A 15,399-nucleotide genomic window follows, 5' to 3' on the forward strand; every position below is an offset into this window, starting at 1 on the left:
ACATATACATATATCCCCATATCCCCTCCCTTTTGTGTCTCCCTCCCCGCCTCCATATCCCACCCCTCTAGGTGGACAAAACCACCGAGCTGATCTCCCTGTGCTATGCGGCTGCTTCCCACTAGCTATCTGTTTTACATTTGGTAGCGTATATATGTCCATGCCACTCTCTCACTTCATCCCAGCTTACACTTCCCCTGCCCTGTGTCCTCAAGTCCATACTCTACGTCTGTGTCTTTATTTCTGTCCTGCCCCTAAGCTCTTCAGAACCTTTTTTTTTTTTTTTTTTTTTAGATTCCATATGTATGTCTTAGCATACGATATTTGTTTTCTCTTTCTGACTTACTTCACTCTGTATGACCATCTCTAGGTCCATCCACCTCACTACAAATAACTCAATTTTGTTTCTTTTTATGGCTGAGTAATATTCCATTGTATATATATGAGACATCTTCTTTATCCATTCATCTGTCGATGGACACTTAGGTTGCTTCCATGTCCTAGCTATTGTAAATAGAGCTGCAATGAAGATTTTGGTACATGACTCTTTTTGAATTATGGTTTTCTCAGGTTATATGCCCAGTAGTGGAATTGCTGGTCGTATGGTAGTTCTATTTTTAATTTTTTAAGGAACCTCCATACTGTTCTCCATAGTGGCTGTATCAATTTATATTCCCACCATCAGTGCAAAGAGTTCTCTTTTCTCCACACTCTCTCCAGCATTTATTGTTTCTAGATTTTTTGATGATGGCCATTCTGACTGGTGTGAGATGATATCTCATTGTAGTTTTGATTTGCATTTCTCTAATGATTAATGATGTTGAGCATCCTTTCATGTGTTTGTTGGCAATCTGTATATCTTCTTTGGAGGTGTCTATTTAGGTCTTCTGCCTATTTTTGGATTGGGTTGTTTGTTTTTTTGATATTGAACTGCATGAGCTGCTTGTATGTTTTGGAGATTAATCCTTTGTCAGTTGCTTCATTAGCAAATATTTTCTCCCATTCTGAGGGTTGTCTTTTCATCTTGTTTATGACTTCCTTTGCTGTGCAAAAGCTTTTAAGTTTCATTAGATCCCATTTGTTTATTTTTGTTTTTATTTCCATTTCTCTAGGAGGTGGGTCCAAAAGGATCTTGCTGTGATTTATGTCATAGAGTGTTCTGCCTATGTTTTCCTCTAAGAGTTTGATAGTGTCTGGCATTACATTTAGGTCTTTAATCCATTTTGAGTTTATTTTTGTGTATGGTGTTAGGGAGTGTTCTAATTTCATATTTTACATGTACCTGTCCAGTTTTCCCAGCACCACTTATTGAAGAGGCTGTCTTTTCTCCATTGTATATTCTTGCCTCCTTTATCAAAGATAAGGTGACCATATGTGAGTGGGTTTATCTCTGGGCTTTCTATCCTGTTCCACTGATCTATATTTCTGTTTTTGTGCCAGTACCATACTGTCTTGATTACTGTACCTTTGTAGTATAGACTCACCTCCATTTTTGAAAGATGTTTTTGCTAGGTATAGAATGTTTGACAGTTTTTTTTTTCAGTTTTTTAAAGATGTGGTTCCATTGTCTTCTGAATTCTATTCTTTCTGATCAAAGCTCTAATTGTTGTTGTTGTTCCCTTTATGGGATGAGTCTTTTTAAACTCTGGTTGCTTTAAAGGTTTTTCTTTCGTCTTTTGTTTTTATAGTTTCTTTTGATGTTACCAGGTGTTTTTTTATTTGTTTTTTATCCTGCTTGGGTTTCACTGAGCTTCCTGGATCTGTGGCTTGAGATCAACTTTAGAAAAATTTTGGTCCTTATTTCTTTAACTATAATTTTCTGCCCAATGCTTTCTCTTCTTTCCTTCTGGGACTCCAGTGACATGTGTCTTAGACTGCTTTATGCTATTCCGCAGGTAATTCATGTTCTGTTTATTTTTTAAAAATATGTTCTTTTTCTGCACTTCTGTTTGGATGACTTCTATTGAGCTGCATTCAAATTCACCAATTATTTTCTTTGTTATGGCCAATCTTTTAGAGTGATCCACTGAATTTTTTATTTCAAATATTATATTTTTTAGTTCTAATATTTTCATTTGGTTCTTTTCTTTCTCAAAATTTCTAAAAATTCTATATAGCTTCTAAAATTCGGTATCTTCTCCTCTATCCTACTAATCTTTTCTTGTTGAGTCCTTAAATATTTTTAGTGATTTCAAAGTCTCTTTCTTCTAATTCCAACATCTGGACCATCTCCTGCCCTGCTTTTATTAACTAATTTTTTTTCTTGACTATGAGTCACATTTTTCTATTTTTCCCACATGTAGTGAGATTTAATTGCATACATACTTGATACAGTAATAATAAATTATAGACAACAGAGAATTCTGTTATCTTCCTCTGAAGAGTGTGTAATTTTGTTCTAACAGGTAGTTGTATTGCAGGAAGGTCACCTTGAGCCTGGGAAATCTTGGTTCTAGTCTTTCTCAGAGTAGGTTTGTTTTAGTTTTGTCATCATTCCTAAGGCAAATCTCTCAGCCTGGGGATAAGGTCTTTATTTTTCTTTCAGGGTCTTTTTAATAGCTTAGTTGGGGCACCGTTTACATACCATAACATTCACCCATTGTGAGTATATAATTCACAGATTTTTGGTAAATTTATAGAGTTGTGCAACTATAACCACAATACAGTATTTTTAAATTGTAAAATACAGATAAAATAAAATTTACCATTTTAACTATTTTTAAATGTATAGTTCATTGGCATTAAGTAATTCACACTGTTGGGCAACTATTACTGCAGCCATCTCCAGAACTCCTTTGTATCTTGTTAAACTGAAACTCTATGCCTGTTAAACAGTAACTAACCATTCCCCTTTCTTTCCAGCCACAAAAACCTCCATTCTACGTTCTGTCTCTGTGAATTTGACTACACTAGGTACCTATATATGTTGAATCATACAGTATTTGTCCTTTTGCAACTGGCTTATTTCACTTAATATACTAATGCTTTCAAGTTTCATCTATGTTGTAGCATGTGTCAGACTTTCCTTTCTTTTTAAGGCTAAATAATATTGCATTGTGTATATATACCACATTTTGTTTATCCACAGCTCAGTTTTAGAACATTTCCATCACTCCAAAAACTCCCTTATGCCTGCTTGCAGTTAATCCCCACTCTCTCCCCCAGCCCTAGACAACCACTGATCTGCTTTCTGTGTTTATAAACTTACTTTCTCTAACCATTCATATAAATAGAATAATAAAATATGTGGCTTTTGCATCTAGGTTCTTTCATTTTAGAAATTGAGAAGAGATCTTTGTTCCTAGGGCATGGCCATTCTGGAGTTTTAATTGACGCCAAAGACATTTACCAAATCCTTCTAATTTGAGGGGTCTTGAACTTCAAACTCTGTATCCCCTGGGGTGAGTGGCCACTGAAATCTATGCACAGGTCTTTCAGCTTTCCAGCTATCACTTCCCTCCTGAGTCCTTAGAATCTTACCCTGAACCAGTACAGTTCAAAGGTTAACAGAGAACTTGGGGGTAGTTAATGCACAGATTTGGGGGCTCCCACTATTGTGACTCCCTTCTGAGATTTCTTACAATTTCTAGCTACTATGGTAGTCCACAAATCCTCAAGCTAGTAATATTAAGGCTCTCTACTGGAACTTATCCTTCATGCCCAGGATCGGAGTGTGCCCCCAGAAAAAACAGAATAACATGGGTCTTACTCACTTTAGTTGCCTCTTTTAAGTGTTGAATGTCTTCCCAATTCTGCCTCCTTTTGGTCACTCTCCAGTGACTTTAAATGTTTGCTCTTTACATTTTGTCTAGAATATGTAATATATATATATATATATATATATATATATATATATATATATATATAAAATGTAGTTGGTAGGAGGGTTAGTCTGAAAGAAGATACCACCATTACAAGAGTCAGAAGACTTCATGACAAGAAGATTATATGTGTATGAAAGATAAGCATTAAGAAAGAGGTTCAGACTCAGTAATTAAGATACCATCACTTCAGAATTTGTGATAATTCAGACAGAACTTTAGCTGTAATTTCTTTAAGGAAATGAATATTATCAATAGGATCATAAGAATAGTTCTTCAACTACCTAGGGAGAAAATCCTATATCTTTCTGGTCATTTTTATTTTGTACTTTGTTTTAAAAACATCAAATTCTTTGTAATATATACTTCTAAACATGTAACTACCATGGTGATAGTTGCTGGATAAATAGTGAGAACAGTTAACATTGCTTGAGCACTTATTATGTGCCAGGTACTATAATAAAAGCTTTATAGTATGAGCTCTTTTAATATTAACAAAAGAGAAAGTGCATCAAATTAGTAGTAGCTTCAGGAACTTGAACCCAGGGACCTACTTGTAGAGCCTGCTCATTTCACTATCAGGAATACCTCACTGGGATGAACACTTGAGGACTAAGGATGCCATGTGAAAGGGGAGGTTGTGCACTCTGTCGGCTGATTAGTCCAAACCTGCAACAGGCTGGTCATATCCACCCTTGATGCTTCTGGAGAAGCAAGGCCTCTTCTGAGGAGGATCTGGGTGAATGTGGTGTCACAGATTCCACTCACCCCTAAGCTGGAGGGGAAAATTCACATTTTTTTTTCCTGCGATGAGTTGTAGAGTTTGTCAAAACATCAGCCAGGACTGGGTGACCTTAAATTCTATGAGAAAACTAATGGCTCAGTTTCTATGGAGCTCATTTATGGGCAGACTAACGGGTCTACTGGTGTTCTTTGTATGTGGGGAGAGGATGCTGGAGCTGTCATTAAGTCTCAAAACTTAGATGTTCCAGGTTTCTGCTGCCTCCTCTTTGGCCTCCCAGGATGGACAATTTTTCACATGTGTCATCCAGTTCATGCTTCGCCGCCCGAATCCTCTTTCTCATTCAGGCAGCTTTTCTAATTATCTCCTGCTGAAGACAGCCAACTGACCGCGGACGGTTGTCAGTTAGGCAGGACTTGGTTCCCTAATGGGAAGGCACAGCTAACTGCTGCTCTGATTATCAAGTTGAAGCATTTTTATTATACCCTAAACAGCCATCTAATTTCATTGTGACAGGAGAGGGAAGAAAATGAATAGAATATCTTGATGGGTCAAAATACTGCCAACATACTGACCCATGAATTTGTTCACAAGATGAGCAAACATTTCCTTACTGGAAACAGATATACCAATATATTAACAGAGGTTACTTCTTGGTGGTTAGTTTATAGATGGTTTTTATTTTCTTATTTGTGTTTTCCTGTACTTTCTGTATTCTAAAAAATAATATATATTACTTTTGGACTCAGATTTTTAAAAAAGGAGAGATAGGGTAGCCTGGCCTTCAGGGTCCTACTTTCAACATAGAACTGAGGCTCAGAGCCCTGCTTCAGAAAGCTATAAACCATCCCTAAAGCCTAAGACCTTAAAAAAATTCAAACAGACCCAGAATTGTAATTTTCCTCTGAAAACTGTCCAACTGCTCAGTTTCTTATAAATATATAAATATAAACAATATATTTATTTAAAATATTTTAATTTAATTAAATTAATTAATTTAAAATATTTATATAAATATAAATAAATATATAAATATAAATTAAAAATGAACAGGGTATATGATTTTTCCATTTAAATCCAACATGTGGTAGACATCTAATAAACATCTGATGAATACATGCAAGAAAGAGTGAGTGAAGGCATGAATAACATATTCGGCCAGGAGTTTTTCAATTGCAAGTTTCTGAAAACCGAATATAAATAGGGCAATACTGATTATTGTACCTGGAAGGTTGAGGGTCAAACTGGACTCAGGTATATTTTTCCTTTGCTTAGCTGCCCATGAATTGGCTTCAGATTCTCCCTGGCTCCTTTACAGGTATGTCACATGAATGTGACCCTAGACAGCTTTGTAGTTACATTCTTAGAGCTTTTAATTCAAAGTAAAAGAAGAACTTGGCTTCAGCTCCCATTTGGGAATTCCAAGTAAGCCTTCAACTGGATCACTATGAATCATAGCCCACCCTTGTAGCCAGCATGGGTGGGTATTGTGACTGACAACCCCTCCAAACCCTACAGAGCTGGGAAGAATCCCTCAGAGAAAGGGAGTGGGAGGTGCAGATGCCAGGAGAAGTAAGAAGGGAGGCAAACAGAGCAGACAAATTCCACACATCATCTAGAGAGAAGCATTATTAATCATGAAAATGACAACATTGATAATAACTGAGATTTGTTATATGCAGGTACAATCTGAGCCCTTCACACACATTATCTCAAAGCTGTTCCACAACCCTACAGGTACTAAGGATCAGAGCCATTAAGTGACTAAGCCAAGGGCAAAGAAAATGATGGATAATGAAGAGGTTAGCACTTAATGGGGTCTAATAGAAAGGGGGCAAATGAATTGAGATGCTTTAAACTTAGACATGCCCGCTGATAACATGCTTGACCTATTTTTTTTCAAAAAAAGGAAAGAAGGTCAACCGTGAACAAAATTTAGGGCTAGATTGCTGACATATATTTTAATTTACAAATTTATGCCTTCATTGGACTCTGGCAGCCAGACATTTAACTTTTCATGTTACTTGATTCATTTCATGTTAAGGTGATTCATTAAACATGTAACTGAACAACTTAGTTTTTATGGCTTTTAAAAATATAAGTAAACTCATTTTTATTCAAGCAAATCCAGAAATTAAAAAAAGTCACTTAACCAGGTATGTGTTTTCATTTGGGATTCAGGAAACATTGACAATGTATGACTTTACATTAAAAAAAAAATGTTTGTATAAGGCCAGTCATGGAAAGGTCATGTATTCAGTGGTTCAGAGGATGGGGTCTGGGCCAGATCTGGTTTGGAATCCAGGCTCTTGATGCTGCCTTTTTAGCTGTGTGCAACTGAACAGTGTGTTCAGTGCCTTGTTCTCCTCATGTGTGGAATGGAGATAAGCATAGATGCTCTCTTAGAAGGTTGCTGTGTGGATTACAATGCATCCATTCAATCCATCAAAGGTGTTAGAGCAATGCCAGCTTAATAAATGGTCGCCCTTAATTTTATTAGAGCTCTCTTTGCATTTGTGTAGGGGCTTTTTTTTCAGTTTCTGCATAAGACTTGTTTTGTTTCTGTTTTTGTTTTTATCACAGATCTACATCAAAGAGGAAATAGTATTGCTGTCAGCATTAGAGAGGCTGTGTTCAATCCCTCGATCTGCAGCCGCTGGGGGATATGGGGGAAATCATTTCACGCATCTGGGTTGCTGAAGCATTAAGTGTCCATACCAATAACAACTAATTGACTCTTTTGTATTACACAGTATTGAACTCCCCAATTGAGACTGATGTTCAGTGAGAAGATGAAAAGATGCCTGACGGCAAGGACTTTGCAAGTCTCAGGAGTTAGAGAAAAGAGGGCTGAGTCTTCAGACCAGGGCATTTACAGCATCAAAGAAACAAGGTGGCAATTGGGTAACTGCTGTTAAATCAAGGACCCCAAATACCAAAGTAAAATAAAATAAAGTAAAAGGCATTCTTTAAAACCTACAACAAATTTCAAAGCTGGCAGATTAAAGTTAAACTTTGCATATTTCAAGTTGATCACATGAGAATATTGATGTCTAAACAATGAAAATGTATTATTTAATTGCATTTGTCTTTGCTTTTCCGTTACTTATTAAGAAGCTAAAGGTCGATACTTTCTTAGCTTTGTCTTCCTAGGTTAGATGAAAGTCCACTGAGATAAGAGACTCAGAAGAAGAAATGAACAAAAGTAATGCACCAATCCATATTTATTCCCATATGCCGGTCATCGATTTTGAATAATTTACTGTGTGTGCACACAGTTTACTACATCAAGAGGTGCCTGGAAATCAGAGAGAGTGATGATCAAGTTGAAAACTCTCTGATCAGCTAATATCTTGTTCCAACATATATTTAGGTACTGAGCTAATTCTTCTGCTGATCTTAGGTTTAATGGGTTGATTTTCTTGTGATCCAAAAACTTAAAGGTAGAAATACGATCATTCTAAATTTATTGCCTACTTTTATCATCCTATGAACTTGTGCTTTATTGATTTTTAAGGAAAGAATCAGGTACTAACCATCCATGAACATAAAAGCCAGGAAAAAGATGAATTTGCATTTTGAAAAAGAAAAATATCTGTATCGTCTTTTGCTTTGAAAGTTTTCCCCTTGAGATGAATATACACGCTTTATAAATATTAACTCAAGTCCCTTTTGACATTTGGCCTGTGTGAAGAAGATTCTAAGTCAAAACCTGGAAGCTTTAAGTCTCTTCTATGAATGAAAAGTCTTCACTGTTCTCAAAGCAACCACAAATTGCATTTGAATCTTTTCATATTTTTTTTTCTTTAACTTGGCCTGGGCCTCACCTCTGCCCCACTCCTGAGATACAGAGTTCATTTAGCATTCCAAATGTTCATGACATTGAAGTGGGGGGCTTGGATAGAGGTAAAAATGAGGAAAGGGAAAATTTCTGTGTTTGTGGGGTTTAAGTTCTAAAATTGGAAAAGCGTAATTTTTTTTTTTTTAAAGAAACTACACTGCTCAAGATATTAGTCAAAAGAATTTTGGAAGATTTTTGGGAGGGGTCTGTATAACTTAGCATTTATCTTATAGTTCTATGAGAATATTCCAATGATAAAATTTTAGATTTAAAAAGTTATAAATATCAGTGTTGGACCATGTTTGAATTTTTATAAGCTTGTAACTGATTTTTTTTCCTGTACCATTTCTTCCAAACATTAAAAATCATGACTTAGGCTTCTGATGGGTTAAAAATATATTCTGAGTAATGTTCAACCTTTAGTTCCACCACATGCTCTTGTATGAGTAATGCTACCTCACCCCAAATCGAAGCATGGGAAATTTGCAATTCCCTCAAAGGATTGTAAATGAGCCCCTTGTCAAGCTGCCAGAGTAAATTAACAAGATTTAAATTTTGCCATAATATCTATCGGAAATTCAAATGACTAGTAATTAAAGCAGTGCTTGCTCTCTTGTGACATATGCAGCGTGACAAAACAGTCCTGATATGTCACCTCTCTGCTTCTGCCTGTTTTATTATAGCTAGTTGGGCACCAGGTGGCTTATCTGTAGAGTGTCTTGCAGTCTATTAAATTCTAAGTGTGAAACAGAAATAAAACACAATAAATATTTTATGGTATGAGTGAATACATGTTCCTCAAAGCCATTCTGTACCCTTGAGTTTTATAAGGATAGCCTTTTCTATAATAAAATAGTTTATCATTATAGAAAAAAAAATTAAATACACAAGAGGGAAAGACTACCCATAATCCATTACCCAGAGATAATAGCTTTTAATATTATATTTGTGTATTTGGGCCCAGATATTTGTTTATATTCAGAAATAATTGGGATCATATGACATATAAATTGTATAAATTGGTTTTAAAACATCTCTTTCTGATTATGAAGGCAATGTAGTAACATTAGTGAACATTTGGAAAATAAAAAAAAGAAGAAGATAAAAATAATCTCAAATCCCACCCAGGGATAACAACGATCAATAGTTTACTTCTAATTATAATATTTTTTCTTTGCATATTTGTGTATATTTAAAAGTGCACACTAATAATGAATAATGGATTGTTATATAAATCATGGATGAGGCTAATGTTAATAAAGATACAGGTAACACTGAAAGAAAGAAAAATACACAATAAATAGTAATTTTTTATGGCATAATGAGCAGAGGAATATCACAGAACTTTGGTGGAAGATGCTGTGCAGGGGGGGTAGTGACAGATAATAGGTTTATTTATCTTTCATAGAAAAACTTAATGAGTCAGGTCATCAAAAATGAATTAAAATATTGAAAATAAGTTTTCAGTTTACTTGGCAATGAAAATAGTTCCCACTTATTTCCAGGAAATTCTGATTATGTGTTGAGGGGAGAGGAGACAGAGTTTGGAGAGAAGAAACTTCCCATTATGGGTTTCTCCCAGTCAGTGTCATAACTGCAGGAAATCATTTAGCCACTGTTAGCAATGCTGGACCCCAACTTTGTCAAGTAGTCTTTCAAATGATCATTAAATATGGCAAACAAAGGATTCCAGCTGAACTCTGGGGTGAAGAATGGGTCTCAAGAAACACATTTTCTAGAATTATGGGAAGAAGCCCAACAACCCAGAAGCAAAGGAGAAATACTTGAGAAAGTCTAACTGTATAAAGATTTGTCCCCAGGCTATTGAATACTTCTAAGAACACATATCCAATTGCATTTCCAAGTTTGGAATTGTAACTAAATAAGTTAAGTCTCAAGAGACCTTTATAAAGCTGGGCTATTATAAAGTTTTAAAATTTTTGATTCATCTTGGTTGGAGCACTCTATTAAGTTGTTTGGTTTTTTTCCCCCAGAACCCAGGTGTAGGCTTTCTGGGCATTTTCATACCTGAGACTGTCTTTCTGGACATTCTTTGTTCATATTCTTTTCCTCTTAAATTCCATAGACATTGCTCCAATGTCTTTTGCCAACTGGTCTTGCTGGGGAGACATTTTAAGTCAGTCTTTTTGTATATTTGTAAATAATGGGTAATTTCTGCTTGATCTTTTGTAGATTTTTTTTCCCTTTATTTTTCAATCTTGGTCCATTAACTCTCATTTGGATTTTGATATTGAAACTAAAGAACTGGCTTGCCTTTAAATCCCAAAGTATTCATCAGGGATTTATATACCATGAGACTATATGTGCAACAAGAATATTATGCAGTGGGCACATAAGGCACATGTGCCCTCATGTCCAGATATGATACGCTCACCAACCCTCAGCTGAACAGCTTAATATGCTGTGTTTCTAATATAAGCATTGCTTATGCCAGTGGCCTCTGGCTGGAGTGGGTTCTCCGAGTCATAGTGAGACAGAAGTTTAAGAAGAATCATTTTTCTAGAAAAGGATGACCTCCCTGGACTGGTCTTTTTGACTGCAATATTTCACTTATTGATTGATAGAATTTATGTCAAGATTGAGAAGGGGATTTTGCAGTGAATCCCTGATGAACTAGAGAAGGAGGAACATTTGGCTTGGGATCCATCACAGTCCAAAATGAATACTTGAACATTACAAGTAAAGCAACAGCTGAATGTATATGGTAAAGACTGAGGATCACAAACATTTTGGTCTAATTACATGGCAGTAATTGAAAGTTTTACTCAGGATGTAATACTATCCTGTATCTCAGTAAACTCCTGTAACCTTCACATTCAGGTATTTTATCAATTTCAAAAGAAATTCCTTCATTGTGCCTTTACTGCTTTTAATAAAGTTGTTTTCTTGTTTCCTTCTCAGGAACACAGACATAATCCTTAAGGACGTTTCATTTTTATGTTCTAAATAACTATTATCCTCTAATTTTTAAAAACCTCTTTCTCTTTTTGTTTTGCAATTGAGGAGAACTTAAGTTTGTTCTCCATATCACTGATTCACTTTTCTGTTGTGTACATTTTGCTTTTTGCTGCCAAAAAGGTACATTTTAGTTCTGTCTTAGCCCATCCGGGCTACTATAACAAAATACCAGACTTGGAGGTTTATAAACAACAGAAATTTATTGTTCACAGTTCTGGAGGCTGTAAGTCTGAGATCATGGTGCCAGCATGGTCGGGTGAGGACCCTTTTCTGGGTCATGGACTTTTTATTGTGTTCTCACATGGCAGATGGAGCAAGGGAGCTCAGTGGGATAACTTATATAAGAGCACTAATCCCACCCATGAGGGCCCCACCCTCATGACCTAATCACCTCCCAAAGGCCCCACCTCCTAAAACCTTGGGGATTAGGATTTCAACATAGGAATTTGGGGGAAAACACATACATACAGACCCTAGCCATTCTATCTTAATTTTGTTTCCTTGTAGTTCTTTATTATCTTAGTTATCTCCTTTTTCATTTACTTCTAATTTTGTTTTAATATCAACTGGTTCCTATGACTTTTGGTTCTTTTTTTTTTTTTTTTTTTTTTTTTGCGGTACGCGGGCCTCTCACTGTTGTGGCCTCTCCCATTGCGGAGCACAGGCTCCGGACGCACAGGCCCAGCGGCCATGGCTCACGGGCCCAGCCGCTCCGCGGCATATGGAATCCTCCCAGACCGGGGCACGAACCCGCGTCCCCTGCATCGGCAGGCGGACTCTCAACCACTGCGCCACCAGGGAAGCCCTCTTTTTAAAATATATAATAGAGGCAGAATATTTTTGCAGTCTACCAAGGGTATCAAACAATTTGGAAACTGTTTGGTTCATGAAGTATGTGTTTTTAAAAGTTTAGTTTCATTCTGAATCTTGAGGATGAACCCTTCATGCAGGCTTTTAAATTAACCCTTAGAACAAGAGAGAACTCTAGATTCAGTGTCCATCTGCAAGTGAGTGGATTCCCCTAGGTGTGACTCATAGTCTCCTTGGATGCAAGCAGAACTCCCCCCCTCAGATCCATAGCTGGGGGCCAAGTCCACGTGTGCATCTTCCAACCCAATTTCCAGGTTTGGGCATATTCATATAGTTCCAGGGTGCTGAGATGGGAATTTTTTTCCTTTCAATTTGGTACTCTGAGCAAATAAAACAGAAGAAAATTTGCATATACTAATAGCAAACTTTCTGCTTCCGTCTGAAGTACAGCATTTGTGGGAACTATCCCTCCCAGGTATCAACCTGTCTCCCCCTACTTTATATCTTATTGAATGGAGAAATGGCAGCTTCTGAATGGATAGAGAAGTAAGGGTAGGGGGCAGCCCCCCCACTCATCAGCCTCCTTCTGATGAGACTACTGCCTGGGGGTGTTGCTTATTTCAGAACTAATGGCTTAATACAAGTCCTGAACCTCTTTTCCTATCCATTCAGATGTCTGTTCTAGTAGTCCTTCTAATACAAAAAGACTGAGTATTTACAGGATTAAAAATAGATAAATGGGGCTTCCCTGGTGGCGCAGTGGTTGAGAGTCCGCATGCCGATTCAGGGGACGCGGGTTCGTGCCCCGGTTCGGGAGGATCCCACATGCCGCGGAGTGGCTGGGCCCGTGAGCCATGGACACTGGGCCTGCGCGTCCAGAGCCTGTGCTCTGCAACGGGAGAGGCCACAGCAGTGAGAGGCCCGCGTACTGCCAAAAAAAAAAAAAAAAAAAAGAAAAAAGATAAATGCCATAAATGAAATCCAATTTATAGTTGGTTTTTTTTGGCTACAGAGTCACTGGGTGATTTTAGTATTCCTGTGCTGTATCTTTTGAGTGAAAATGTAGTGAAAAGGAAATTAGTAATAATTACTCAAAGATTTGAAACAAGATTCATTACTAATATATTCCTTTTGCATTTCTAGACATTATGAAATGGCATTTTCATTTGCTAAGACCCTGCCTTGATGCTAAAGGTCACAGTGGAAAATACTTTAACATCATGGAAATTACAGTTTGTAAAGGATGTGAAGCAAGGAAAATCTTACACATACTGCACAGGGATTAAAACACTGCTGGTAATTCTTATTGTGTCCTTGACTCAGTATTTGACTCCAATATTTCAGGGGTGCCTAGAAGCTAAAGACAAAGACAACACATTAAGTATATATTGTTTCTGATTCTGTTGATCCTAATATTAAGCGTGATGTGGTTTTAGTTGTAATGATTGCGACAGTAACTATAATAGTTAACAATCAAACATAGTGTTTATTCAAGCCAGTTTTCAGTTCTCCTCCTGAAAAATTCATCTTTTAGTTTAAAGCATTTACTTGTTTTATTCCAGAAAGAATTAAAAAAAAATTCCTTCAAGCTGTTTTAAACACATTAAAATTATCTTTTCCATATTTTTTAAAGAAAGATCTAGTACCATTTAGAGCTCTGAGTAGACCCACATGTTTAAATTAGTAATTAAGAAAAACTGATCTGCCTTAACCTTGGGAGTCATCAATGGAATTCATAATAGTTGCATATCTTTTTTGTGTATTTTCCATCATAAATGCATGGTTTTACTGTTTGCTTACAATCCAATTTTGCATGTGTAATTTGCATGTGCCAATTAGTGGAAGGAACATGGGCAAGAAGAAATTAGATGGTAATCTGCCACCGCCACCATCCCTGCAGTCACATGCTCAAGGGCTGTACCGATTCTTGTTCCCCAGTGCCTGCGTGCCTCTTCCAGAAACTGGGGAATACTAGATTTTTGGAGTGGTCCTAGATGGATGTATAGCCTAAGAAGTTGGTTTGTGATTACACCTGTAATTGTATGATTGTAAGATGACTGCCACACACTTTTGCCCTCCACTCAAAGCTCACTTAGTCTTTTTACCCTTGAACCACTACGGCCGTTATGGTCTGCATAACTCCTCTGGATTCCTCATTATATACTGCTTTGTATTATTATGTAACTGTTTGGTATATTAAAATTTTGCCTTTTCAACTAAATTTTTAGTTCTTTGAGGGCAGGGGCAGCATCTTATAAACTCTTCACTTATTATCACTCACATATTAGGCATTCAATAAATAATTGTTGAGTTAAACAGGACTGAATGCAATTGACTACATATAAAAATGTTCCTGCACACTCTGGGAATCGGCGTATTCAAGTTCATTTTATTTTCTGACCAAATGAGTATAAGTCAAGAAGTTATTTTGTTTCAAGCCTCATTAACTTTCTTGATTTAGTAACATATATCTGAAGAGTTCTTAATGAAGGGAGAAAACATATGCTATGATGTTAATCAGTATACAAAATTGAATATACAGTGTTACTTCAACTAGAATGGAAAAAACGTAAAAGCATCTACCTCTGGATGATTATGTGAATTTTCCTTTTTTTTTTTTTTGACTTTCATGAACTTTAAACATTTTTGGCCCTCAAAACATTTGCTTTTGTAATAGAAGGAAGTTCAAGAGAAAAAAATCTTTGCAGTCCTTGTATGTGTGTGTATGTGGGTATGTAGGTATGTGTGTGTGAGAAAGAGAATTTTCTCTATAAGGTAAAATAAGCCAATAACAATAAACATCTCTAAATAAAGTTGAGTCATGGTTAACTGTTATCTTACTGAAGCATATATAATAACTTGTTAGAATAAAAGTTGTTTTGTTTAACACCTTATTAACCAGAACTCAAGCTTTATGTTTATCATATGCATATCTCCCTTCTATATTTGTAATGTCTCTCTCCAATCTCTATCTTAATATACACCAAGCTCCAACTTAGATGATAAATGAACATGCGTGTTCTGGTGAATCAAATGTCTGAGTTAAAAAAAGAGAATAGCAATTTCCAGTTGGTAAAATGCTAGGAAACCATATTCTTATTGTTGGTATTTCTATTGATGGGCAATCACTCAGAAAAATTAAACTTCTATATGTAAATATGTATTACTATTTAGCCTCTTTTCTCCCCCTTTTCAAAAGCAGAGTA

General features: G+C 36.4%; 1 protein-coding gene across 1 annotated transcript in view; it reads left to right on the forward strand.

Moving 5' to 3' along the window:
- The window catches only part of EPB41L2 (erythrocyte membrane protein band 4.1 like 2), a 275,854-nt gene extending 268,297 nt beyond the window's left edge, over window positions 1-7,557 (forward strand). The window contains exon 22 of the mRNA XM_082633264.1: window positions 7,147-7,557. The gene's annotated coding sequence lies outside the window, so the exon portion shown is untranslated. The remainder of the gene's footprint in view (window positions 1-7,146) is intronic.
- Window positions 7,558-15,399: the final 7,842 nt, after the last annotated feature.

Source organism: Mesoplodon mirus, assembly GCF_964341445.2.
Source record: "Mesoplodon mirus genome assembly, chromosome: 10".
Classification (NCBI taxonomy): Eukaryota; Metazoa; Chordata; class Mammalia; order Artiodactyla; family Ziphiidae; genus Mesoplodon; species Mesoplodon mirus.